We start from the raw sequence: 26,295 nt of genomic DNA on the forward strand, positions 1-26,295 counted from the left end.
TGATGTTGGGATACACCAAGTCCTGGGCAGACTACACCCTTCTTCCAGGCCCACTCAGCCTGACTGAAGTCCTTGCACAGCGGGTTTTGGTGGATTGGGGAATGGAATTATTGCACAGTGAAAAGTTATGTCCAGAGTCAGCTGTGCATATAGGAAAGCATGGTACACCGGTGCCCAGATTAAATTTAAAGAAATCATGCAACTCAGTAAAGTTGCTGTGCTGTGTTGCATTGCTTGAACAGAAGAGAACAGAACAGCTCCATATCTACCAAGATGTGGCACTGTCTGCTCTTTGCCTGCCCTAGCACACTTCTGGCAGCCTCTTGCCAATGCAGACATTCTAGCACCATAGTGCAAGGGTGTCTGTGTTGTAGTAAGCATAACTATTGTACAGGAAGAATCTCCGTCCAGTACAGAAACTATTCTTTAAGGCATTTATCAATTTGCATGTGTAATGCAGAATGCAGTATACATGCAAAAAATGAAAAATGAGGAGAAACAAAAACCTTTCTCCTTGTTATACCTGCCTCATGGAGGCAGAGGGTTTTGCATAAATCCCTGTCTACAATTCCTTGTAGATAGGGATTTGCATAAAAAACAATAGTGGTTGCATGAGAAAGCCAATGCAACCCCCAGGGAATGCCCCCTTGATGCAAAGTAACGCAGTGGAGCGCATTGCCCAGCTTTGTGTTACTTTAGGTTACAATTCAACTCAAATCCCGATTTACATTGGATTGTAAATCCCACCACTACACTTTGCATTAAGTTTTAATTAAAAAAGTAACACAAACCCGAAACAAAGTGTCTCTAAATCTGCAGTTTGATTTTTGGGAGAATGGACTCTGGGTCAAAGACATGGCTAAAGGCTCACACTGCACTCAGTGGCCATTATGCATAGCCAAAGACAATGAGAAATGGTCTCTTTTGCATGATGACAAAGTGCAGTCATTTCAGCTGTTTTAGGTGGATTTCTATGTTTTGTTTTCCCTTTCACATCTCAGTTAAGAACCCAAACTTTCCTTTAGCTATGTTTAAGTGAATGTTACTGAATGAACATTTGTAACTGTAGTTATGGTTAAGTTGCTTTTGCCTAAGAAATAGATTTTTGTTTTGTGGAAAACATTGTAGGTTTGAAGGAATGTGTGTAAAAGTTGGCTGTCATTTCAAACCTACAACTTATTTTATTGGTTTTAAAATGTATCAGTAGGGCAGCAAATTTATTTGGCGTGATCTAAAAGTAACAGTACTCTTTTTCACTCCCATAATAATATTTGCTCTCTAATACAGCAAGAACTATTGTACAGAATTACACCAGGCTGGTTATGAAGGTAGACTTCAAAACATTATAGGCCATATCTCAGTTTTTTTTTAAATCAGTTCAATCTTTTTTTACGTATTTGCAAAATTATTTGTATAGCTGGATCGCTGGGTCCGAGCAACTACAGCTAGATTCTTGTGCGATCACCAATTTAAAAATACAGTGTTCTGATTGGCACAGGGAGTTTTTTCCTTTGCTCCTTTGGGAGTCAGACTCCCACCGAAGCAAGCCCTCTGATTGGCTGCCAGCAACATGTGAAAACTTTTACAGGACAATGGCGGATGCTTTTTTTAAATGAAATAGGTCTCACATTTGCAAGAGTTTAAGCTATTGCCATTGTAAATGACAATACCTTTTACTTATCTGTTTTGATAATTAACACATAAATAAAAGGCATTGTCTTTAACAATGCCAATAGCTCAAACTCTTTTCAATGCGAGGCCTATATCATTTCAAAGAAGCGGCCGCCATTGCCCCAGGCTGCTGGGAAAATTAAAGCGTGCATGGCATGCTGAATGTTGCAGGAAAGCATGCCATGCCTGCAGTAGGAGAAACTCATTAAAGAAAATAGCGCTTACAGACTAAATAAGACATACCATGTAACAACAGAAGTAAAAGGGCCAGTCCTCATGGAGGTTACAAATGAAGATAAGGTGGTACTAAGGAGGGACTAACAAGCCAATTAATGAATCAGAAGCAAGCATTTACAAAAGACAATGCCGAGCCTTAAAAAGGTGCTGGGGACCACCCGCCACAGGGCTGCTACTTAATTAAAAGGGAGGGGCCTCCTCCCAGAGCCTTTAATGGCCCTCGGGACTCCATCCCCGGGGCTGGCTTATATGCTGTGTCCCGGGGCAGCCACACCTGTAACACAATCATTTCCCCACCCGCACCAGGGGAAAATGTTTGCTCCCATCTGGTGGGAAATCAAATCTAACCAAGAAGGCTCGGGGGGAGCAGCCCCTCTGTCCATATAAATAAAATGCACAGCCTCATGGGGTCCATGGGGCCAGAGACGGCTCAAGGAGAGAGGCTGCATGCCCCCCTCCTCTTTTTATTATAATTGGACCCCGTGGGGCATAATAAGGCTCAAGGAAGTGGCCATGCAGCTCCTCCCCAATTTTATTGGGTGTGGACTCAAGAGATAGGGTACCTGGGGACTGAGAAGGCTCGGGGAGGGGAGCTGCAAGGTCTACCTCCCCATTTTGTTACTATATGTGGCCCCAGAGGATGTGGTCCCAGGGGCTTATTAAGGCTCAGGGTAAGGGGCTGCATGCCCCCTTCCTCTTAGATTTTAGCCCAAGAGTATGAGGTTGCTGAGGTCTAAGAAGGCTCAGTACGGGGGCTGCATAACCCTACACCCCTTTTTAAAATGTATTTGGGACCGGGGGATAAGGTTTCAGGGTCTATTTAGGCTCAGGGAGGGGGGCTGCATATTCTAATCTCCTGTTTAATTGTTTATGGCCCAGTGGACGGGATCGCTGGGGCCTTTTAAAGCTTTGAGATGTGGGGCACACAACCCCCTCCACTTTTTGTTGGAACTGGCCCCTGTGGATGGGGTACCCGGGGCCAATAAAGGATCGAGGAGGGAGGATGAATGCCCCTACAGTTAATATATATGTTTTGTCTCTAGGGGATGGGGTACCCGTGCCCAAAGGCCAACCCTATCCTGTGCACGCCACAGGCTGTGTGCTGTGTGGTGTTGGCAGCCTGATGGGGGTTTAGGGCCAGGTGGCAGGCCAAGCTATGGCTAATCCCCTGCTGTGCACGGTCAAAGGCTGTGTGCAGCAAAGAATTAGTTGCTTGCGGGGAGCCTGAAGCAACACTTGGCTGCAAGACAGGCCCTGCAGCTAACCCCATGCCACAAACAACCAAAGGCTTTATGCGGCCTGGGGTTGGCTGCTTGAGGGGAGTTGGATGAACGGCCTGGCGTTGCATGACGTGCTATGAAAGGCTGTGTGCGTTGTGACGTTGGCTGCCTGCGTTGGGGTCGGATGCCTCAGGGTGGGTTAGCCACTGTAGCCAAACCTCTGCTGTGCATGGCCGAAGGCAGTGCTCAGCATGCGGCTGGCTGCCTGAGGAGGTTTAGCGTCAGGGCCCTGCAGTGAACCACTTGCTGCAACACGGCCAAAGGCCATGCTCAGCAGGGAGTTGGTTTTATGTGTGTGTTAGAAATGGGGTCTTTAGTTGGCGGATGTTTGCATCCTGTCCAAGGAGGGACCACCACTAGAGTCAGGGTAAGTCAGATACACCCCCAAATCAACCTGTGCTCACCCTCTAGTAGCTTGGCACAAAGCATTCAGGCTTGACGTAAGAGGCGATGTGTAAAGTATTTGTGTAACACTTTAATTACAGTAACGCAATGACAAAGACTCCACACAGGTTTAGAAAAATAGAGAATATTTATCTGAGTAAAACAAGACCAAAACAACAAAGATCCAGTAAGTAGAAGCTGAGATATGAATTTTTAAAGAATTAACCAAAAATAGTGCTTAGGAGCCAATAGTGGTCAAAAAGGTTATTTGAAGTTGCAAGGGACAGATGCAAAGTCAACATTCGGACTGACTGTGATCGACGGCAGGCCGGCTACAGGACCCAGACAGGTCCCACTGAAGAAATAACTTGAATGGAGGACAACATCGACATCAAGGACTCGAAGCGAGGAGTCAAGGAGGCTCTGCGTTGTCCTCAATCTATGGATGAAGGCGAGTGCCGATCCGAGCATCAATGGAAGCTTCCTCGATGAACTCCTGTTCATTGCAGGTACTGCGTCATAATCAAGCTGTGCTGTCCGTCGTCATTGAGCCGAGTCGGTTGTGGAACCGATTTAGTCGAGCAGCCACTGCATCGAAGGACAGTGTGTCAAATCCGATTGGTGCAAAGCCGCTGCTCTGTCAACGTCGATGTTGAAAAAGCTGCAGAAACCCACCTCTGAGGCCCAAGACTAAAGTGGGCACCTCAGGCAAAGGTAGGACTCACAGATGGCAGAGTTCAGCAGCACCGGCAGGATTGTGGGAAGTCTTCTGTGTCCCTGAGACTTCAGAAAACAGTAGGGAAGCCAGCAAGCCCTTGGCGTCATTCTGGGTTCAAGTGAGATTAGTCCAGTTCTTGTCTTCAACAAAGCAGAGATCAGCAGGCAGCAGGGCAGCCCAGCAAAGCAGAGAGGCAGTTCCTCAGAATAGTCCATCACAGCAAAGTGGCACACAACAGTCTTTACTCCAGCAGAGTTCTTCCCAGGTCTAGGAGTGGGCGTTGAACTCCGCTCCGCCAGCAGAGTTCATGGAGTTTTGCCACTCCGCGTACGGCTTGGACTGCAAAGATTGGCAAAAAACTCCATCCTCTCCCGCATAGCAGAGTTTACTAGCTATCCTAATAATGCAAACCTGAGAATGTGACTGAGCGACTCTATTATTGCCAGCGATCACTTAGATTAAGCCAAATGCATTAGTGTTTAATGCAAAATGGAAACACAGTCATAATATCTCAGGAGACAACCGACACAAGACAGTGGACTGCAGATATCGTACCACCCGATGAGCGACAGCGCTGAGACTGCCTTATCCTGGATGAGCTGTGCACCTCTTGTGGGCTTCTGGCATGGAGCAGAGCCTGTCATGATTTGTGAGTCTGGTATTTAGAGGTTGCTTTTGTATCTTGTTCTGTGTAAATGTTTACAGACACTCATTAAGGGGATCAGTGCAGCTCTGCCCTTAATTTCTCATGTCTGGCACCGCCAAATGTGCATTACTAGAGCGAGGCCACAAGCCAACTCCATTATCGCCTCCTACTGGCTCCCCGTGACCCTTGCGTGCCTTCTCTGGTGAGATTCTGCCATCACACATGCCCCTACCCATATTTGTCATCAAGGACCCAGTGAACTCCTTGCTGCCTCCTACGTGACCCGTGTGCAGTGAATGGCCGCATCTGACCCAAGTGTGCGATAACAGGGTCAGGAACATAGCAAGACTCCTGCCCCCCCTACGGGAGACCTGTGTCCAGTGACAGACATGGGGCACTTACCGAACGTACACCAGATGGACCATGTGTGCCGTAATAGGGCATGTTATGCAGAAACACCCTTATAGCCACGATGCAAAAATATCACCAAATATTGCACCTTCCATCAACTATTAGAATGAGAAATGCAAAATGTTTCTTCATTGTGTAAAAGAAGCAAGCTGCTTTTCGTTTCCCAAACATATAGTTAATATTAATGCATTGCTGACATGCAGATTTGTTTTTCTCATGTCAAAGGCTGTTGTGTCGGGGTGTTTTGAACTTGCAGCTGTTTCAAGGCAAACATGCATTGATAATGATAAACCCTCTGTGTATGATTCCACTCCTCTTTTCTGTATGATGTTTAGTTGTAATTAAAATGACAGCATGTCCACTACTTACATGGACCGTCCAAGAATTCAGCCCAATGTCCGCTGTCCTTTGTTGATGATTTACTTTTAATGGATATCGTCATGTGCAGATTTATACCAACCAATCCCACTGCTGAACAATTCTGAGAATCGCATGAGTGAGGGCGGCAGAGAGAATGCTGGCAGCAGAGTCTAAGGTGGAGGGCAGACAAAATACCTTGGTTGGAGCTTGGCAGAGAGCTGCGGGATCGCCAAGGCAGGAAGAAGGGTCGACAGGAGCTGCAACGTTTCCATTGGTGCTTAGGGAGCAGGAAACAGGTATGTGCCTACCAGTGCAGGAGCAGCCAGGCCTGTGGCTGAGAAGTGGGCCTTGGATCAGCATCTCTGGGCTGTGCAGCTGTCACCAGTACACCGTGCAGAGCAACTCCGCCCGTGAGCGGCGCCCCATGATCTCTGTCTGCCCCTACCCAGGTACAGCAGTGATTTGGTAGGGCCAGAGCCCTAGTACTTATTCCCAAAAGTGCCTTTGATGTAGGTAGTGACTTGAAAGGAACTCTCTGAAGTGCACAGGGATCTCTTTCAGCCCAGCCCTGGCTCCAGACTATCAGTAGGGGGTAAATCAGCCCTTTCTGTGAGGGCAGGACACAACCTATTCAGATGTAAGTATGAGTCACCTCTTCCCTTTCCTGCCCAAGAAGGCCATATGTATGCAGATGAATCCCTTGTCACTCCCAGCCTTTCCTGTGTTGTGGTTGTCTAGAAGGAATGCACAAAGTATAGCTGTCACCCACTCCAGAAGTGTATTAGAGGCAGGCTGCAGGCGCACAGAGCAAAGTGAAGAGCATACACATGTCCACTTTCTAAGAGTACAAACTATACAGGGTTGGGGCCATAGTCAGTAGGGCTGGGCCACTCAAAACTCAAACAAAGCCAGAAATGCCAGTACTGACATACATTCACAAACTCACTTATATTCGTGATCACACAACTAAATCAATGTGATCACCATTTATTCAAACTAATTAAAAAAAAATTGGGAGTCAATTTATACAATTAAAAACAATTTCACATGATTTTACATATACAGCACAAACAAAGATGAAAAACAATAATACAAGTTCAATTACAATCCATGTGCAACAAAAAAACAATCCGATATGCAAAAAACGACACAATATGATATAACACTCCAAGCCTTATTGTGACTTTTTTGTTGTGGCCCTTCCGGAGCTTAATATATGTTTATCTTGTTACATCATTTGTGGCTCCTAACTAAATGGTTTGAGACCAAATAGTGCCTGTACAGGACTCAAAGAGAATGTACTGCTCCTATAGCATTAAACACGCTAGCATCACTGAGCTCCAGTACCAATTATTTATAAAGCACTTGGATGGTGAAACAACTGTTGATGTGTTTTAAACCCTTTTTCTTTCGGGTTCTCCTCAGAACTTATGAGCACTCTTGTGATTTACTTAATAAGCATGCCATAAGCCATGGCAGGACAAACCAACACTCTGGGTCCTCCTACAGCCAAACGTGTCTCTTGGTTCTTGGTTTAATAGAGTCTTTATCTTGCTTGAGAAACAACGGGAGGAGTAGAACGGTCCTTATTACCAACTTTCGCAAAGCTTTTCTGTCGGAAACCTCGTAGGGGTGCCGCCGTTCCGTTCAGCTGTCCTGCTTGCTTGGTTCAACCCATTTAGATAGGTTGAATAAATGGTGATCACAGTGATTCAATTGTGTGATCATGAATATATGTGAGTTTGTGAATGTGCGTCAGTACTGGCACTCCTTTCCAATCAGGAATTACAGATTAAAATGTAGTTTAAGGGATCCCCAATGCTAGCCTATGGAAGGAGTAGGCCTCACAGCAGTGAAACATGATTTTAGCTGTTTGTCAGTGCCAGCACATGTAAGACTTAAAAGTACATGTCCTGCCTTTTAGTTACACAGAACCCTGCCCTTAGAGTCACATATGGCCTACCTTAGGGGTGATCTATGTGTAATAGAAGGGGAGTTTAGGGCTTGGTAAGGTGTTTTAAATGCCAAGTCGAAGTTGCAGTAAACTGCAAACACATGCCCTGCAACGGCAGGCCAGAGACAGGTTTAAAAGGCTACTTGTGTGGGTGGTACAACCAGTGCTGCAGGCCCACTAGCAGAATGTATATTGCAGGCCCTGTGTACATGGTGTACCACTTCACAAGGGACTTACAGTTAAACTAAATATGCAATCATGTATACACCAACGTAAACATGTTTAGGGAGAAGCACATGCACTTTAGCACTGGTTAGCAGTGGTAAAATGCTAAGAGTCCTAAGGCCAACAAAAATATACAGCAAAACGTGGAGGAAAGCAGGCAACATTTTCGGGGAAGACTACTCTATGGATGAAAGGTCAAGCAATGCGCTAATAAAATATGACTTTACATAGAAAAAACTTGAGAAATTCACTGGAAAAACAAAGGTTAAAGTGAAGTTATAATTAGGTGTGATGAAAAGAGCTGTTTTTAAAAGAAAACCTTAGAAAACTCACAGAAAAAATGAAACTTTTAAGTACCAGTATAGTTAGGTGAATATGTCAGTGACAACCTTACCATTTGAAAAAAAAAAAAAGATGTTCACCAGTTATAGTTAGCAGAGCTAACTATAACTTGCGCCCCCACCATGCAATGCTTATGACATGTTCTATGACATAATTTATGACATCACTGATGACATCACAAATTACATAATTGATGGCACTGTAACCTTTGTTTGTTTCAGTACATTTCTACGTTTTTTGTTTAACAAAAACAGATCTTTTTATCACACCTAACGGTAATGTTACTTTAACCTTTGTTTTTTTCAGATATCTGTACATACATATATAGATATATATTTATATATATATTTAAATATGTGATGCTAGAGATGTTGTATAAATTTATAAGGTTATCGATATATAGATATATATAGATATTTCTACTTTATGTTAATTTTGTATATTTAATTTTTTTTAAACAATTTTTCTATGTTTATGTTTGTATTTAATTTAAAATATATATTTTTGTTGGTTGCATGTATTGTTAATTTTAAATTTACTTTAGTTTTAATTTACACACACACAGATGCACACACACGTATATAGTGAAATAATTGATTACAACTATTCTGTTGATATTATGTTGCATCTAATTGTATTAATAATTTAAATATATATCATTAAGGTCTAACTGTAAAAGTTATATATATATATTTATATATATACACACACACACACACACACACACACACACACATGTATATGCGTGGACCCAAGTTCACTCTTTAGTGTCATCACTGTCTAAGCACATTAATGGACATTACTCACTGGTGACATTTCCTCTGTCCATTATTACTTATTTCTTCAAGGTGTTACGTTTTGTAATGTTACATTGATTTGTAAAGTGCACTAATCACCCAAGAGGCAGGTGTGTAGGTGTAAGGTCCCCAAAGTGCTTATACAAAGAGCGAGGTCTTCAGCATTTTGCGGAACTCAAGATGTGTAGGCTCTGATGTGGTGAGGGTGGTTGTTCCATGCATTGGGTGTGATGTAGGAGAATGAGTGACCTCCAGTTTTGCTTTTGCAGATGTTGGAATGGGTGAGAGTGAGGCAGCACGTAGGTGTCTGGTGGGTTGGTGAAAGTGTATGCAGCTGTTCGGGTATTCAGGACTTGTGTTGTGTAGGACTTTGTATGTGTGCATGAGAAGTTTGAATTGGCTGTGCTTGTGAATGGGGAGCCAGTAAAGCTTCTTGAGATGCAATGTGATGTAGTTGCAGCATGGGAGATCAAGTATAAATCTTGCAGTGGTGTCCTAGATGGTCTGGAATCTGTGTAGGGGTTGTTTGGAGGTTCCAGCATAGAGAGTGTTGCTGTAATCCAGCCTGCTGGTGATGAGTGCTTGCATGACGGTCCTTCTGGTGTTCTGAGGCAACCATTTGAAAATCTTTTGTAGCATGTGTAAGATGTGGAAGCAGGACATTCACACTGAATTGACTTGAGCCGTCATGTTGAGCTTGTCGTTTAGGATAATCCCTAGATTTCTTGCATGGTCTGTGGGTGTGGGTGTTCGTCCTAGCTCCGATGGCCACCAGGTGGAGTCCCATGGGGAGATCTTGTTGCCAAAGACCAGTACTTCTGTTCTATCAGAGTTGAGCTGCAGGCAGTTGGTTGGCATCCAGTCAGTTACTATGGTCATGCAGTTGGTAAAGTTAATCCTGGTGGTGGTTGTCTTATCAGTGAGAGGATGAGTTGTGTGTCATCAGCGTAGGAGATGACAGTGATGTCTTGTGATCAGATGAAGTTGGCAGGCAGTGTCTTTTATAGGTTGATATGGGTGGGCTGAGGGATGATCCCTGTGTGACTCTTCATATCAATCTCTTGGTCTCTTAATGGTTACAGTCTGACCCTTTGGGTTCTTCCCATGAGAAAGGAACAGATCCATTTAAGAGCAGATCCTTGTATGCAAATCTCGTGGAGTCTTCAGACGACTGTGTTATGGGAGACAGTGTCGTAGGCAGCGGAGAGATCGAGCAGGATGAAGGCCACTGTCTTTTCCCAGTCTAGGATGATTTGAATATCATCAGTGGCCACAATGAGTGTTGTTTCAGTGCTATAGCTCTTTCTGAATCCTGGTTGAGTGTTTTCTAGAAGATTGTGAAGTTCAAGGTGGGCTGTGAGTTGCTTATTGATAGCCTTCTCAATCACTTTGATGGGATAGGGGAGCAGGGAGATGGATCGGAAGTTGCTTAGTTGGTTCAGTTCAGCTGTGGGCTCCTTGAGGATCGTGTTCATGTCTGCAAGTTTCAGTACATCCAGAAAAGTGGCGGACGTGACGGAGATGTTGATTATATGGGTCAGGGTGGTGCTGATTGGTGATATTCCCAGGTTGTAAATGTGGTGGGGGCATGGTTCAGTTGGGGCCCCTGAGTGGACGGTCCGCATGATTGCTGCTGGGTTGTTTCTGGTGAGGGTTGTCTATTCGGTCAGGTGGCTATCTTGGTTGGTGGTGGGTAGGTTAGAAACAAGTTTTCTGATGCTAGGTTGGCATGCAAAGTTGCTGTGGAAGAAGTTGGATAGGTTGTCACAAGGTTGTTGGCAGGCAGCAATGTTGTTGACAGTGACTATGGGCAAGGTGAAATCCTTAACGATCGACAAAATCTCCTCACAGTTTTGGGAGATTCCTTCAATGTTGTCTACTAGTGCTTTTCTCTTGGTGTCTCTTATTTGCTGGTTATACCATCTGAGTGGGGCCTTGTAGGTAGTTCTCTTTGTGGTGTTGTGGCTGGATCTCCATTTCCTTTCTATATTGTTGCTGTGTTGTTTGGCGTCTTGGAGGTCTTCTGTGTACCAGCTCTTCTGCTTGTTTGATCTACAATGCTTGTTGGGTTTGATGGGTGCGAGGGAGTCCGTGAAGTTCTTGATCCAGTTGTTGAAGTTGTTGATGTCCTTGTCGGGGTTGTCTCGGGGGCTAGTTTAATCCGTTCTGAGGGGGATACTTCTGTGATTTTAAACCAGCTACGGCTTGAAATGCTGAACTTGGGCTGGGTGTTGACTTGAGGTGTGTTGATTTGGAAGTGGATGCTGGAGTGGTCAGTCCATGTGAGTGGTGTGGTGGAGTTGTATTTGGTGCTGTGGCATGTGCCATACATGATTGTTACTGCCCTGAGTTATTTATGTTCAGTAATGCATGAGGCTATTTATGTTCATTAATGCTCATGTCCATTAATGTTTACTGATGCAAGGAAAGACAGAGAATATATTTTCTAACATAACCAGTAATTTTCCAGTTGGGACAACCTAAAAGCCCCCCATAAAACTATAGTTTTAAACAAAATAGTGTTTATTAGCATTTATCAGAGGTAAAGAGAACATACAACAACAAGAGAGCACAGTCACAGATAGCCACCTGATGTTTGGACCACACATTTCAATTTTTGTATATCGCACATGATACAAATAAAACAATGGCAGAGACAAGACCAACATGTCATATATATACATATACACATAAGAGTATAGCACATTATCCAACAAGAGGTCAGGTCAGCGAATACAACCAGGCAAGATTATGATCAGTACCACAAGAGTAAGACATAACTTGCACAGTCATAGCTTTAAAGCTTTCCTGTGTAGTGTGAGGCCCTGGCTCTAACTCAGCAGTGGACAGTGCAGAGCAGTCTTGTTGGCGAAGGAAGGAGAAGAAGGGCTCCTAGATGTCTTTGGGGCAAGTGTGTAAGGGCATTAGCACCCACTAATTTGTTAATTGCTCCTGACATATGTGACATCTTGCTACTTAGTCTTGTATGTACGACCAGGTTTTTCCCCAATGCACAGCCACTCTCATTTGACTAGTAAGAGCAACATGGCCGAGAGGCGATGACAGGAGACAGGTATTTCCGAGGCATAGTTCAGGAGCCCAACTAAGGTGGAAAAAGTTGGCTGATGGCCTGTGATAGTATGTATGGCCTTGTAATCTACCCTCTGACACATCCTTGCAGAGTGACTATAATCAGCCCGGGAGAGTCTGCAGCTTAGACATCGTGGACTGGGAGTTAGCCCAGTTTTTAATAACTGCAGTGGTGTGCGGTATAATCGATGTAAAAATCTAAATTTTGTGAGTCTAAGTTTGTAGTTAGGGGAACGGTACTCCAACAGTAGAACCCCCATTGCTTATCTGTCAGGGGAGGATCTATATCCACATCCCAAGCTACTCGTGCTGTTGGAGTGGTATTCGATGAGGTAGTTTGCATGCGAATATGCGATGTTACATTACATGCGGTTCAACGCATATGATTACAACACAGTTGTTACTATGACTGCATTGTTACAACGCATACCATTACATCGCAAGTTGTTTCTATGACCTGCTGTAGGGGGCGTGCTGGACTTAGTAATAGTATAATTTACTATTCCAACTCCAGCGTGCGCAAAATTAGGGAATGTGTGGGAATAGTAAATTATACTATTCCTTAGTTTTGAGTGCCCCTACATTAAATCATAGAAACAACTTGCGTTGTAATGGTTAGCATTGTAAAAACATGGTCATTGTAACAAGCACGTTGTAATCGCATGTGTTGTACCGCATGCAATGTAAACGCTGCTTCCCTTTGCATGCTGTTGTATAGGTGAGTAAAAAGCTTATGCTGTGAAGGGGTGGTGTGGATAAGCTCCAGTGCAGGTAATGGAGGTGTTAGAGAGTGGAATGTGGCATGGATAGTGCGACAGGTAGTCTTGAGTTGATAATAAAGAAGAGTATCTAAAGGGGTAGGGTTGGAGTCAGCCTCGAATGGGGTGATGAAGATATCCCCGGGGTATAAGTCTGAGAAATTCCTAAGCTGACGCCTGCACGCCAGCAGCATGGCACCCCTGTCATGGAGCAGAGGGTTCAGAGGATTGTGGTTAATAGGAGCAGATGGGACGTACAGACATTCCAGCCCTGTGTGTCTACACAGCTCCCCCCTGCCAAGTGTACACACGCTACTGTATCTATTTCGGCTCTTGGTGCTTTATAAGGCACATATAGCACTTTTGTTAATGGCCAGCAGGAGGCATAGTCCAGTTCAATGGCCTTTTGGGGTTGAAATGGAGTTGGGTGAAGTCAGTAAAGAAGATACTGCTCCTGGGCACACAGGGTGTACAGCTTCATATCAGGTGCCCCCAGTCACCCCTGCACAAGCAGCAGAGTGAGGAGGTCCCAAGACACGAGGGGCTGTTTATGCACCCAAATGAGTAACCCTGGGCGTAGTGTGCGTAGCGGGGCTACCCAGAGGTCCACGGATTTGCAAACAAACTACGTGGAGCTCCGCTACGCCACCCACCTCCACCCCCCAATTATAACAAGTAATTAAGCATTACTAAAAAATAAACTTAAAACCACTTACCTGAACTGCGGCGTCCCCGGGCTGCCCTGCTCCTCTTCTTATAATGAGGGGGGGGAGGTGGGGGCTGGCCAACTCTGCTCCGCTGCAGAGTGTGTGGAGATATGCCTTCTAAATCTCCGTACACTCCGCGGGCGGAGCGGAGGTCTCCACCCGGGGTTACAAATGAGTGTAATCAGAGTAGATTTGATACGTTGAATTTTTTTTGCAATGAGCGGTAGTAGAACATTAAGGAATAAATATAAACATTTAGGGAGGACTATCATCTTGGCTATCATAATGCAGGCCCTCGGTGACAGCTGCAGTTTGGACCAGACAGGTTCTCTGTCCTCAATTCAATCAATTACTCAACGATAGCTAAGTCGCTATAGTACTTCAGGGTCTCTGCTCAGGCATATGCCAAGATACCGAATCGGCTCATAAGCCCACACAAGGGGTTTTCCATAGGGAGAAGCAGCATCCCATCTGTGAGGGGAAATAAAACAGACTTGGTCCAGTTAATATGTATACCCTAGTAGCAGCCAAATCGCACCACCTCGCATGTGAGAGAGGCCAGGTTCTTTTCTGGGATGTGCACATAAAGTGTAATATCTGCCTACATTGAGATGACTTGTACCCCGATGGTAAAGTCAGTGCCTCTATCTGCGCTGCACTGTTGGAGCCGCACTGCCAGTGGCTTCATTGCTATTGCAAAAAGGAGTGGTGACTGCGGGCAACCTTGCCTCATGCCTTGGGTACCTGCATCTACTTAATGAACTGAGGACTGAGGCCAAGGCGTGCCAACAAGGGAAAAAGGTATGCCCATTCCAGGCAATCAAATATATGAGTCACATAAATTAGCCTTTTGTCTGGTTTTAGGAGCATGAGGGCAGCAGATACCCTACATGTTGGGATTTCTCGTACATAGCCAGCAGATGCGGGGCAAGCAAGGAGGCAAAATCCTTGTAAAAGGCCATGGAGAAAACATCTAGGCCAGGTGCTTTGTTACAGGGTAGGGAACCAATAATCTGTACTTTTTCTTCCATGATGATATGTGGTTCTATATAATTCAAATGAGCACGTTCAAGCCAGTGACTGTATAGTGTCAAAATTTTTCTCACTGATCACAGTATCACTGTGTCCTTATATAACGGGGAATAAAAAGAAGTCATTGTTTGAAGTAGATTCGATGGGGAAGAGTTGGGGTTAGATTCCTCATCTCGCAGTTCTGTCATGTAAGTGGAAACACGTGGTCTGCAGAGCATGCCCACAAGTGTCTTACCTGGGTGGTCACTCTCACGGTATCGCTGAGCTTGTGCACCCCAGTGGAGAAATCGAGTTTCCCGATCCGCTTATTCCAGAAATTTGGACATCACCTCTTGGATGTGAGCCATTGTGGTGGCATCTTTGGTGTGAAAATATTACATCTTCCACATATAAATGCCTTCCTCGATGAAGGTAAGAAGGCCTCATATGACCTTCAAACTCCCAATTTCTTAGATATGCAAGCACCCCAAATGACCACCTTGAAGGCCTCCCTGAGTGTAGATGGTGAATCAACAGAGCCGACTTTGGTGTAAAAAAAATCCACTATGGCTCTGCGGATTTCTTTCCGGAACACTGCATCATGTAGTGTATTGGGAGGTGAGCACCAGGTGAATGAATGAGGGTATGCCTCCGGGAGCTGCAACTCCAACAGGACAGGGGCGTGGTTGGACAAAGTATGAGGAAGGGTAGTCACCCTAGTGGTTCATATCTGAACAGCCCTGGAAGTTAAGCAGTAGTCTATCCTGGACCAGGCATTGAGGTGAGTAGATACACAAGTGCCTTCTAGGGTGTCCCTGTGCATGTGGTTCCAAACGTCACTCAAACAGTTATGGAGTATAATTGTTTTAAGTGCCAGTGGAGCATTGGGGTGTGGACACTTGGTGGTTCCAGAGCAGTCGAGCTGGACATCAAGAGATACATTGAAATCCCCACACCAAATCAGAGCACAAGGGCCAAGATTGGAGATTAGTCTCCAAGTGTCCAGCTAAGATAACATACTGCCCTTCACTATCAATGAAGGATTGTGATAGTTTCCAAGGGAGCACCTTGAAGAGAGAAACAGAAATGCCCCTGGCAAAGTTGGAGTATATGGCAGTATATATTTCCCTGCACTATCAGGAACTCAGCCTGGAATCTGATGAGCTCACCAGGTGCGTCTCTTGTAGGAAGCAGATATCTACATTGTGTTTTATGAGGTAGGCATGGACTAGAAGCGCCTTCCTACAATCGGTTAAAGCCGCAAATTATCCATGTGACGCAGGTAGTAGTGGTCATGATATCACAAGATGTAGGCAAGGAGTTGAAGTGGTTGCTTCAATGTGACATGTTTAGGGAACGCAAGAAGAAAGTGGTTAGCGTACAGTTGCTCGGACACTGAAGCAAAAGCATAGCACAATAGAAGCAAACAGATAGAACAAACAAACCCCCAACCAGTCCAACTTATAATCTTGGTTGAGAAACCCCATCTCACTTCCCTCCCTCTATCCCTCCCAATTCTCCCACAACTTAGTAACTTGAATAAGAATCATCCCTGGAGGCAAAGAGTATCTGGGTTGACAAGCCCTACAGTGCTAGACAGGGTGCCCGAGCCTATAATATAAGAGAGCAACATTTTTGCAAATAATCGAGATGTGAATCCCATTTGAGTAGCATAGTAAAGAACTAGAAGTCATGGTGCTTTCGGACTTGGCTGCAAAATGGGTAATAAAAACAATACACATTTAGAGATCGTTAGAGATGGGACCACCAACCGGAGGTGGATGTTAACAATAAACTTCATAATAGGACAGCATCAATCAGTGTCACTCAATAGATTCTTGTCAGCTGCACTTGGTGAAGTTCGAGGTGAGCACAGATGCTTGGTGACGTACCTGGTGAATTTTAGGGCTAATTTAGCATCTGGGAAAAAATGCTACTTGCCCTCCCAAGCGACTATCAATTTGGTGGGGTAGAATAATGCAAAGGGAATTTCCGCTTTCTGAATGATGTTTGGCTGCCAGAAACTTGTGACAGGCAGCCTGCATCGACATCGTGAAGTCTGGATAAAATTTCAGGTTGTTCTCTTGATATTAGATGGAACCTCGTTCACGGGAGTTCAGAAGGGGTGTGACTGTAGGGCGAGCCGATGCACCAAGGGTGGTCTAGGGACAAGTGAGCGATGTGCACGTTCAACAATGGAGATATTGGACAGTTTGCCCCCAAATAGATCTTGTTACATAGTCTCAACACATTTTAGTGCCGCATGTAGATTCCAGGACGCCCTTAATCTGGCGATTATTGTGCAAGAAGCGCGCTTTGAGATCTTTTTTTTCTTTCAGACTTTTATATAGCACAAACTTGACCCCGATCCAATCGGGTATCAGAGCGCTTTACATGGCACCAGTTACGTTACATGAGGACTGTTAGACCTGTCAGCCCTTTGGGTGGTCCCTCCTCATCATTATTTATTTTGTCCCACTTTTGCCTCAAACCCGGTTAGTATTTTTTCCTTTTTGGGAACCACCAGACTTTTTAGTATTGATGCAGATTCAGGGAGCCATTTTATCTACCCCTGGAACTTCTGTCTGAGGGCCTGGAGCACAAAATGGTGGCCACCTGTGACATCATCAGAACCCACTGGAACCTACTAGAACCTTCTGCAACATTCTGGAACCCTGTGACAGTTGGAGGCGGTTTGGAATGTTGGGAAGCTAAGCCAGGGTTGACAGTTGGAGCTGGCAGTTGGCACCTGACTGGTGAAGAGAGAGCAGCAGAAACCTGAAGGAGGAAGGAGTGAGGCAGCAGGGGTGGAAACTTGTGGCTGGAGTGGGGTCCATAAACCCACCCTTGATACTAGTCCCTACTGACTGAGCCCAGCCTGGAGCCCTGTGTGGGAAAAAGCAAGAAAAACCATCTTAAGGACCTGGACAGCAGGAACAGGCCTTAGAAGTAAAGAAAAGCAAGAATCTGACCTGTTTATTGGTTTCCCTGGAGTCCGACGTCGAGAAGCCTGAGACCTGGAGCCCGAGGTGGAGAAGCGGCGCTGACTGGAAAGCAGACGTCGTACCCGGAGCCGCCAGAGGTCGAGAGAGGGCGCCGACGGAGGTCGTGGAGAGTACCAGAGGTCGAGGAGGAAGACACCCGAGGTCGAGTGAGCGGCGTCGACGGGGGAGTGAAGTCCGCCCTCCGGAGTCGCCGGAGACCGAGGTGAATCGTGCCGGAGGTCAGGAGTGGAGATCACACTCCGGAGTCGCCGGAACCTGAAGAGAAGTGTGCCGGAGGTCGGGAGTGGAGGTCGCACTCCGGAGTCGCCGGAACCTGAGGAAAGGAGCACCGGAGGTCGGAAGTGGAGTTCGCACTCCGGAGCCGTCGGAAGTCGACATCGAGCCAAGATTGCCCGACGTCATCGAACAGGAGGTCGACATCGAGCCGAGGCCGCGACATCAAACCGGAGCCGTCGGAAGTCGACATCGAGCCAAGACTGCCCAACGTCATCGAACCGGAGGTCGACATCGAGCTGAGGCCGCCGACATCGAACCGGAGCCGCCTCTCGACGTCGTCAAGAACTGACATTGCGCCGAGGCCGCCGTCATCGAACCGGAACCGCCTCACGGCGTCGACACGACTCCAGCGGCGTCGGAGCTTCATAAAAAGGGCAGTAAGTGGAATAGAGGGCGCCTAAGGCCCTGTGAAGCCCTAAAAGACTATCCTAGGGGCTAGAGAGGTGCTGGAACCAGCTTGATTGTGCCAGGGGTGAGCTGAGACTAATACAGAGGGGTTGTGAAGTGTGGGAGAGCCAGATCTCTAGATTCCCCCTTGATCTACCTCAGTTTAGGCCTCCGCCTTGTCCAAGCCAGGGAGTATACCCCTCAGGCCATCCAAATCTCTACAAGCTGGGATTGGGTCAAATCATCCCATAGTACCTCAGGAATGTGAACTGATTTACAAGTGTAACTGTTGGCTTTTATTATTTATTGAGAGCACTGTATTTATTGTATTTATCCTATTTATTGCCTCACAGTATTTATTGTTTCACAATATTTATTGTCGTACAGTATTTATTGCCTCATAATATTTAATTGCCTGTAATGTAATGCACTGATATTTATGCCTTGATTATTTATGATCTACCTTATTTATTGAATCGTTAAGACAGTATTTAGTTGACGTACCCTTCCACAGAAAAAGTCTTGTGTACTGTGATTGTCTTATTATTTATTTAATCAGCAACTAAGAGAAAAGAAGATAAAGAGATATATTTTCAGTATAATTTTTAAGGTGTAGTGTCGTTTTTGGAACGGATGCACGCATGGTTATTGTGTGGGTATTGCGTATGCTTAACACGGTGCCTGACCCCTGACCACTCGAGCCAAGCTACCACTGTGTATGTCGGGAAAAAGACCCCATTTCCACCAACCTCTTCCGGTGTGGGAGTGGGGTGTTTTTTCTAACATAATTGGTGGCAGCGGCGGGATTGAGCTGTGCCTACGTATACTCGACAATAACCGTGGGTAGTCCATAGGCCTACACCTGGAGTTTTCTCAAAGCGGCCTTCCTAATTGTGAGTTTTTGTTTTTCCAAATTTACTCTGGTGGTGGGAGGAGGTATTATATAAGGTACCCCCCTGCATAGCTTCTGCAAATAACTGTCATCTGACCTGAGTGGGCAAAATGGAGTTTGTGCTAGAAGACCTGGAAACCTATACTGTGGCCCAACTCAGGGAGTTTTGTCAGCGGGAGGGGGTGTATTGTCCCCCAGGAGCAAAGAAGGGTGCACTCCAAACCAGCTTAAGGGCTTGGGGGGAGGCACGACGAGAAAGCAAGGCTGAGGAGGAGGACAGGGATAGAGAGCCCGACAGTGAGGGAGCTGGTTTGTACCAACCTGAGGTGGGGAACCTAGTAGCGGGGCCCAGAACCATTTCCAGGAAGGGCAGCACTGTCTCTAGCGGTGGCTTATCTGAAGTGGAGTTAACAGACCGGAGGGAGAAAAGACAGCTCACATGGGACTTAGCAAGGCTGGAGAAAGAGAAGGAGGAACAGAGGATGGCTCATGAGCTAAGGCTGAAAGAGATAGATCTTCAGATCCTAAGAGTTAGGGCACACCCTGTTCCTAATGGTGGCAGCGAAGAAAAAGAGTTCACCAGGGAACCCAAACCCTACCTGCCAAAGGACATAGTAGCTAGCTATGGGGTGGGCGACGATATTGCCAAGTGGCTAGCGGCCTATGAGGTCTCGTTAAGGGCCCATGGGGTTCCAGAGAAGTACTGGGGAGGGGGATTGTACAGGTACATGCCTCCAGCTGGTAGGGATGCTTTATTGGCCCTGGAGGAGGATGAGCAGACCCACTACCCCACCATGAAGGTGGCGCTCATAAGAAAGTTTGGACTAACACCCGAAAAGTACAGACAGAAGTTCCGGGGTAGTCACAAACTGGGCACACAGAATTGGGTGGACTTCCTGGACTATGCAAAGAAGGCACTAGAGGGTTGGATTCAGGGCAGTGAAGTGAGGAACTACGAGGGGTTGTTTGATTTAGTACTGAAGGAACACCTGCTCGAAAAATGTTTCCCTGAACTGCGTCAACCCCTGGTGGATAGCAAGCTGACCAATCCCCGGAAGCTTGCTGAAGAGGCGGACATTTGGGTTAGTACCCGGGTGTCCACAAGGGGGACTGGAGGGGATACTCAAAAGGCTGGACAGGGCGCCCCCCAGAAGAAAGAGGGAGGGGAAAAGAAAAAGGAGTTCTCTAAAGGCCCCCAAAATAGTTTCCCAGGGAAGGGAACAGGATTCACCCCTAGGGCTAACCCACCCAGAAACCCTAATCCTGGCCAGAGTCAGCAGCCAAGGGTTGTCCATTGCTTCGAGTGCGGTGGCGTTGGACACTATAAGGGAGATGCAAAGTGCCCAAAACGACCACCCCCTCCCATTGGAGGAAAGACCCCCGGAGTAGCTAGTGCAGTGCTCGGGGAGGAGATGCCCTTAACTAAGGGAAGGGAGTGGGCGGGTGTCACTTTAGTGTCCCTGGGAGAACGGGAGATGGTTCCTAAGATCCAGGTGCCCGCAAATACTGTAAAGTATGGGCAGTGGGTCCCCATCAACGGCCAAAGAGGGGAGGCTCTGAGAGACACAGGAGCCAGTATGACTATGGTGCGTAGCCAACTGGTGTCTCCAGAGCAGGTAATTCCCAATGTACTCCACCCAGCCGCGATGGCTGACGGCAGAACAGGCCACTATCCGGTGGCCGAGGTTCCCTTTGAATGGGAGGGGGTTGCAGGTTCACTTCGAGTTGCCGTAAGCCCTGCCGTGCCAGTCGATTGTCTACTGGGGAATGACATGGAGCACAATGCTTGGAAGGAGGTGGAATACCGGACTCATACTGAGATGCTGGGTACACCTGACTGGGCCTGTGTGAGCACAGGGTCCGCGACTACCCGGAGAGGAAGTTCGTTTCGGCTGGAGCCTGGAACAAAGGCCCAGCCAGCTGCCAGTCAAGGGAAGAACCGAGGACAGGAGGAGCCTGCCTCGGCGTCCACACCCCGTAGGACGGATAGGCCACCGGAGGTGGTGGACCAGGAGTCTGCGGTGGGGGATGTTAACAAACTGGAGGACCTACCCATCCCGGCCGAGTGGCACGTGGAGGGAGGCCCGTCCAGGGAGGAATTCTGCCAGGGCCAGAGGGAGTGCCCTACCCTTGAGGGGCTGAGGCGTCAGGCCAAAGCCCAGGCAGCAGGGAACGTTGAAGGGAACTACAGTGTTTACTGGGAGGATGGCCTCCTCTACAGTGAACCCAAGGCACCCCTACATGGATCGTCACGAGCCTTGGTAGTCCCTCAACGTTATCGAGCCTTCCTTCTGGAGTTGGCTCACGAGATCCCCTTGGCAGGACACCTGGGGCAAGACAAGACCTTCGCCCATCTTGTCCCACACTTTTATTGGCCTCAAATGAAAGTGTCGTCCGATACCTACTGCCGGACATGTGTGTCTTGCCAAGCCAGTGGGAAAACAGGGGTGAAGCTGAAAGCTCCCCTGGAACCACTTCCTGTCATTAGCACCCCCTTTGAAAGGGTGGGCATCGACATTGTGGGTCCGTTAGATCCACCTACTACAGCTGGTCACAGGTTTATCCTGGTTCTGGTGGATCATGCCACACGGTACCCAGAGGCAATACCTCTGAGGACCATTACAGCACCTGTTGTGGCTAGGGCCCTGATGGGAATCTTTACCCGAGTGGGTTTTCCCAAGGAAGTTGTGTCCGACAGGGGGACCAACTTCATGTCAGCGTACATGCGGGCGATGTGGAAGGAGTGTGGAGTGACATACCGGTTCACCACTCCTTACCACCCCCAGACCAATGGTCTGGTGGAGGGGTTCAACAAAACCTTGAAAGGCATGATCAGAAGTCTGCCTGAAAGCCTGCGGAGGAAATGGGACGTCCTCCTACCCTGTCTACTCTTTTCTTACAGGGAAGTGCCACAGAAGGGAGTGGGCTTCAGCCCCTTCGAGCTTTTGTATGGGCACCCTGTACGTGGACCTCTCAACCTGGTGAGAGACGGATGGGAAAGAACTCCCAGGAAGCTTCCCCAGGACGTGGTGAGCTACATGCTGGCCTTCCGGAGCCAAATGGCTAAGTTGTGGAAGCAAGCTTCTGACAACTTGGAGGCCAGCCAAGCAGTAATGAAGGCGTGGTATGACCACAACGCTCACCCGGTGGAGTTGGAGCCTGGCCAGAAGGTGTGGGTGATCGAACCGGGAGAGCTTAGCGCCCTCCAGGATCGCTGGTCAGGACCCTTTGAGGTGTTGGAGAAGAAGGGTAAGGCTACCTACTTGGTGGATCTTAAAACCCCTCGTCAGCCCCTACGGGTGCTGCATGCCAACCGCCTCAAACCCCACCACGAGAGGCCCGAAGTCATCTTGATGATGGTGACTGACGGAGCAGAGGACGCGGAAAGCGAGCCTCTCCCCGATTTGTTTGCGTCTCAAGAGAAGGATGGGTCGGTGGAGGGAGTGATTCTCTCCCCATCTCTAACTCCTGAACAGCAGGAGGACTGCCGCCAGGTCCTGGGGCAGTACTCTTCGTTGTTCTCCCTTGTCCCGGGTAGGACTCACCTGTGCGTCCATGACGTGGACACAGGAGACAGCCCACCTGTGAAGTCCAAGATCTACCGGATGTCAGACAAGGTGAAGGCCAGCATTAACAGTGAAGTCACTAAGATGCTGGAGCTGGGAGTGATCGAACCTTCCAGCAGCCCCTGGTCCAGTCCGGTGGTGTTAGTACCAAAAGCCGCACCACCGGGTGCCCAACCGGAACTGAGGTTCTGTGTGGACTACCGGGGACTGAATTCAGTAACTAAAACTGATGCTCATCCGATCCCTAGGGCGGATGAATTGATTGACCGGCTGGGAGCTGCCCAATATCTAAGTACCTTTGACCTTACTTCTGGGTACTGGCAGATCTCTTTGACTGATGGAGCAAGGGAAAGGTCAGCCTTCTCCACGCCCAATGGCCACTACCAGTTCTGTGTGATGCCCTTTGGGCTCAAGAACGCACCTGCCACGTTTCAGCGCCTGGTAAACCAGATCCTCACCGGAATGGAGAGTTTCTCTGCTGCTTATCTGGATGACATAGCCGTCTTCAGTAACAGCTGGGAGGATCACTTGCGTCACCTGCAAGCTGTTCTCCAGGCCCTGAGACAAGCTGGATTGACGATCAAGGCCAGCAAGTCCCAGATCGGGCAGGGGTCGGTAGTGTACTTTGGACACTTGGTGGGTAGGGGAGCGGTGCATCCCCTCCAGGCGAAGATCGAGGCCATCATGGCCTGGGAACCCCCCAAGACACAGACTGAGGTCCGAGCTTTTCTGGGCCTCACGGGATACTACCGCCGCTTCGTGAAGGGGTACGGTACCATCGTAGCCCCCCTCACGGAGCTCACGTCCAAGAAACAACCTCGACGGGTAGTCTGGACGGAGGCTTGTCAGCAGGCCTTTGTGAAGCTGAAGCAAGCCATGTGCGAGGCCCCGGTCTTAAGGGCCCCAGACTTTTCCAAGAAGTTCATTGTCCAGACAGATGCATCAGAACATGGCATTGGGGCAGTGTTATCGCAACTCAATGAAGAGGGTCTGGATCAACCCGTGGTCTTCCTATCCCGGAGACTACTTCCCAGGGAACAGAAGTGGAGTGCAATAGAGCGTGAAGCCTTTGCAGTGGTATGGGCTCTGAAGAAGTTGCGGCCATACCTGTTTGGCTCGCACTTCCTGGTTCAGACCGACCACAGACCCCTTCGTTGGCTGATGCAGATGAAGGGGGAGAATCCCAAGTTGTTGAGGTGGTCTATTTCCCTACAGGGAATGGACTTTCAGGTGGAACATCGGCCTGGAGTGGACCACGCCAATGCAGACGGTCTCTCAAGGTATTTCCGCCTTAGTGATGAGAACTCCCAAGGGGTTGGGTAGCTCTCCCCACTTTCAGCTGGGGGGGACGCGTGTTAGACCTGTCAGCCCTTTGGGTGGTCCCTCCTCATCATTATTTATTTTGTCCCACTTTTGCCTCAAACCCGGTTAGTATTTTTTCCTTTTTGGGAACCACCAGACTTTTTAGTATTGATGCAGATTCAGGGAGCCATTTTATCTACCCCTGGAACTTCTGTCTGAGGGCCTGGAGCACAAAATGGTGGCCACCTGTGACATCATCAGAACCCACTGGAACCTACTAGAACCTTCTGCAACATTCTGGAACCCTGTGACAGTTGGAGGCGGTTTGGAATGTTGAGAAGCTAAGCCAGGGTTGACAGTTGGAGCTGGCAGTTGGCACCTGACTGGTGAAGAGAGAGCAGCAGAAACCTGAAGGAGGAAGGAGTGAGGCAGCAGGGGTGGAAACTTGTGCCTGGAGTGGGGTCCATAAACCCACCCTTGATACTAGTCCCTACTGACTGAGCCCAGCCTGGAGCCCTGTGTGGGAAAAAGCAAGAAAAACCATCTTAAGGACCTGGACAGCAGGAACAGGCCTTAGAAGTAAAGAAAAGCAAAAATCTGACCTGTTTATTGGTTTCCCTGGAGTCCGACGTCGAGAAGCCTGAGACCTGGAGCCCGAGGTGGAGAAGCGGCGCTGACTGGAAAGCAGACGTCGTACCCGGAGCCGCCAGAGGTCGAGAGAGGGCGCCGATGGAGGTCGTGGAGAGTACCAGAGGTCGAGGAGGAAGACACCCGAGGTCGAGTGAGCGGCGTCGACGGGGGAGTGAAGTCCGCCCTCCGGAGTCGCCGGAGACCGAGGTGAATCGTGCCGGAGGTCGGGAGTGGAGATCACACTCCGGAGTCGCCGGAACCTGAAGAGAAGTGTGCCGGAGGTCGGGAGTGGAGGTCGCACTCCGGAGTCGCCGGAACCTGAGGAAAGGAGCACCGGACGTCGGGAGTGGAGTTCGCACTCCGGAGCCGTCGGAAGTCGACATCGAGCCAAGATTGCCCGACGTCATCGAACAGGAGGTCGACATCGAGCCGAGGCCGCCGACATCGAACCGGAGCCGTCGGAAGTCGACATCGAGCCAAGACTGCCCGACGTCATCGAACCGGAGGCCGACATCGAGCTGAGGCCGCCGACATCGAACCGGAGCCGCCTCTCGACGTCGTCAAGAACTGACATTGCGCCGAGGCCGCCGACATCGAACCGGAACCGCCTCACGGCGTCGACACGACTCCAGCGGCGTCGGAGCTTCATAAAAAGGGCAGTAAGTGGAATAGAGGGCGCCTAAGGCCCTGTGAAGCCCTAAAAGACTATCCTAGGGGCTAGAGAGGTGCTGGAACCAGCTTGATTGTGCCAGGGGTGAGCTGAGACTAATACAGAGGGGTTGTGAAGTGTGGGAGAGCCAGATCTCTAGATTCCCCCTTGATCTACCTCAGTTTAGGCCTCCGCCTTGTCCAAGCCAGGGAGTATACCTCTCAGGCCATCCAAATCTCTACAAGCTGGGATTGGGTCAAATCATCCCATAGTACCTCAGGAATGTGAACTGATTTACAAGTGTAACTGTTGGCTTTTATTATTTATTGAGAGCACTGTATTTATTGTATTTATCCTATTTATTGCCTCACAGTATTTATTGTTTCACAATATTTATTGTCGTACAGTATTTATTGCCTCATAATCTTTAATTGCCTGTAATGTAATGCACTTATATTTATGCCTTGATTATTTATGATCTACCTTATTTATGGAATCGTTAAGACAGTATTTAGTTGACGTACCCTTCCACAGAAAAAGCCTTGTGTACTGTGATTGTCTTATTATTTATTTAATCAGCAACTGAGAGAAAAGAAGATAAAGAGATATATTTTCAGTATAATTTTTAAGGTGTAGTGTCGTTTTTGGAACGGATGCACGCATGGTTATTGTGTGGGTATTGCGTATGCTTAACACGGTGCCTGACCCCTGACCACTCGAGCCAAGCTACCACTGTGTATGTCGGGAAAAAGACCCCATTTCCACCAACCTCTTCTGGTGTGGGAGTGGGGTGTTTTTTCTAACAAGGACACACAGTAATTTTTTGTTAGGCATGGGGAAATTAAGTGATTTGCCCAGAATCACAGGATGTTCAGCGTCATTACCGAGACTCGAACCCAGTTCCCCAGGTCCGAGGTCGAGCCCCCTAGCCGTTAGGCCAACTCCTCTCCCCAATCTTCATTTTTGGCCTTGATAAGTTCAAGTACCTTATCCATCT

The sequence above is a fragment of the Triturus cristatus genome, chromosome 7, assembly GCF_964204655.1.
Source record: "Triturus cristatus chromosome 7, aTriCri1.1, whole genome shotgun sequence".
Classification (NCBI taxonomy): Eukaryota; Metazoa; Chordata; class Amphibia; order Caudata; family Salamandridae; genus Triturus; species Triturus cristatus.